Source organism: Lepisma saccharinum, chromosome 10 (genome assembly GCF_977018435.1).
Source record: "Lepisma saccharinum chromosome 10, izLepSacc3.1, whole genome shotgun sequence".
Taxonomy (NCBI): domain Eukaryota; kingdom Metazoa; phylum Arthropoda; class Insecta; order Zygentoma; family Lepismatidae; genus Lepisma; species Lepisma saccharinum.
In genome coordinates, this window is record NC_139238.1 from 77,731,853 (window position 1) to 77,734,362 (window position 2,510).

The 2,510-nt window shown below is 40.3% G+C and overlaps 1 non-coding gene across 1 annotated transcript; it reads right to left on the bottom strand.

Moving 5' to 3' along the window:
- Positions 1-2,147: 2,147 nt before the first annotated feature.
- LOC145994501 (U1 spliceosomal RNA) lies at positions 2,148-2,309 on the bottom strand. Its single transcript, XR_014442366.1, has one exon. It is a non-coding gene; the product is annotated as a U1 spliceosomal RNA (small nuclear RNA).
- Positions 2,310-2,510: the final 201 nt, after the last annotated feature.

A 2,510-nucleotide genomic window follows, 5' to 3' on the forward strand; every position in this document is an offset into this window, starting at 1 on the left:
AAACGTCCCTTCCCTTCATTGTGTCTTCCTGCTCATGTCTTTCAACTGCTCACTGTGTACTTCGCTCTATAAGGGGTATTTTTTCTTATCCCTTTCAATTAAGAAGGAATTGAACATAAGACTATACTTCATTAGCATTTTAGATTAATTGATTTCATTGATTTGTTTTATTTGACTTAGGTTTTCTTCCACATTTGGCTAATCGCTTACATGAAGATGAATTGTGAAAAGATGAGGTAGATGAAAGGACAGTCGCAAAAACACATGGGCAGTTCACAAAACAAGGTTCACGGGGATTATACTGGACATGAGTACAGACGCCATAGCCTCGTTAGTCTGCAAAATACGATCCACAGTGTAACGTAGAAGAGAGGTTGACATTTATACTCTGTCCCGCCTATCTCTGGAGCAATGTCGTGCGTAGCAGGAGATTGAGCAGAGCGAAGCAATACACGGTGCTGGGAAGGTTGATTACTGAAGTCGTCCCCTACAGGCAATCCCATATCCTCTCACGTGTTCATTGATCGAGCCGTCTCGCGTTACTACTTGCGCAGGGACAGTTTTCGTTCGTTTGCTCCACAGATAACCGAGACGGAGTAGTGGCAGTAAATCATGCGACAATTATGATATATACATAGCTAACATTCCTTTCCTCTGGTCCCCCACATAAAGCGGCTCTGGGGCTCACCCAACCTCAAATCATTGGGTTCCTAGGGGGGCGTAAAGGCGGTAGGAGCGTGGTGCTAAGCCCACACCTTGGTACGCTTACATCCCCTAAATGTGCCTTCATGGCACGCGAGGAACTTTACCTTTATTTTACCTAATACTATAATAGGGAACGAGTCAGTAATAAATATTTTGTCCGTGGCTGTACACATCATTTACTAACATACGAATCGGTCGTGAAAATTTTAAATTAAAGGACATCACATGGCGTCCACAGGCATTTGCTATCAGACTGGGAAGACGAGAGCCGGCATTATGGATGGCCAACTAGGGCACACGTTCGAAGCCCCGCGCCTGGAAAAAATAATTATTTGAGGACTAAAAGTGGTAAACGTTGTAAGTGCCAAAAGCGAAAGTATTGATAAATCCCATCGTTCCGCACATCAGCCCATAAGAACGTTCACACTAGTGGCCTCTTTTCACGCACTTTGAACTACTTAGAAGGCTACCAGCCACTTTTCACGTTTACCACATTATAAAGCATGGCACATTACACAGTTTAACGTGGAAAACGGGGTTTGAATTATTTTGGCACTTACAGCGTATACCAATTTTAGTCTTCATTTTGTACGGTTTATACTAGTTTATAGGAGGCTGGGGATTGTTTTGACATAAATGTGCTCAAACACATAAAACAACTACTGAAATCATATTCTGGACGAAGAACTACATAAATCCTTTTCAAATATATCAATCAAAAATAATAATCTACATTGTTCGTTTAATTATACCATGAAGTGAAAATTATTACTTCATACGAAACAATGTAAATCCACTATACAGCGTCAAACTTCTATAATGAGAGAAAGGAATGTTACTGGAAACGATTAAAAATAATGTGTGTGTAGAATATTGTGAGAACCTTGTAAGCTTCTGACCCAGGACCTCTGGTTTCGAAACGCGTTCAACTATAACCCCTGGATCAAGGTGCTCTGAACCTAAAATTTAACATTTGCAACGGAACACAGAAATTGCATAATTTGATTATACACCAATATTAAAACTTCTAATTGTTGTTTGTTTCAGGTAATAACTGTCAATATGAAGTACATTTTTGTTCGAAGATGTGGCTACCACCCATTGGTCAAGACGGCGCCGTCATTGACAGGTACGTAAAACGAATCTGGTAAGGTTAAATTGTTATGTTGTGTGCATATTTATTAAATGAAGGAAATTGGCGTTTCCTTGATGTTCTCTCTATCTCACCATTGCTGCTAACCTAACGATGTAGGCAACGTTTAAACAAAAGAAAAATCTATAAACCAACCAAACAATATTCATTTGATATGACGGTAGAATCTAGCAACACATTCAGGCATGGTATTTGTATACGGAAACCAATGTTCTCGTTCAAGTTCGATAAGTTGTCTCTACTCTCTTGATGATTTTTTGTGTGAATATTCTGTTTCAATTATAATTATAAGGGACGGCGCGAACGCAGTCCCTACTACCAAAAATTGCGCGCCCGAGATATCCACGTTTGGGATATTCGCAGGGGTCAGCCCAACCGAAGTGCAATGGAAGAGCCTCGCCCCGGGGGAACCGCCTTGCTGATCACGGTAACCCCTACGCCAGGTAAGTATGCCGAAAGCACGAAACGCCCGACCCTAACTAACTCGTCTAAAGTAACTACACGCGGCACCTTGCGTTACTTCAAGTATTTATGCTACACTTGACTAAAAATTACATTTATTACATTAAACGTTTAACAATATCATTAATACACACTACAAGGCTAATTTTTAGGAAAATTTGGAATTCACAGATAGTTTAACTTACTTTTG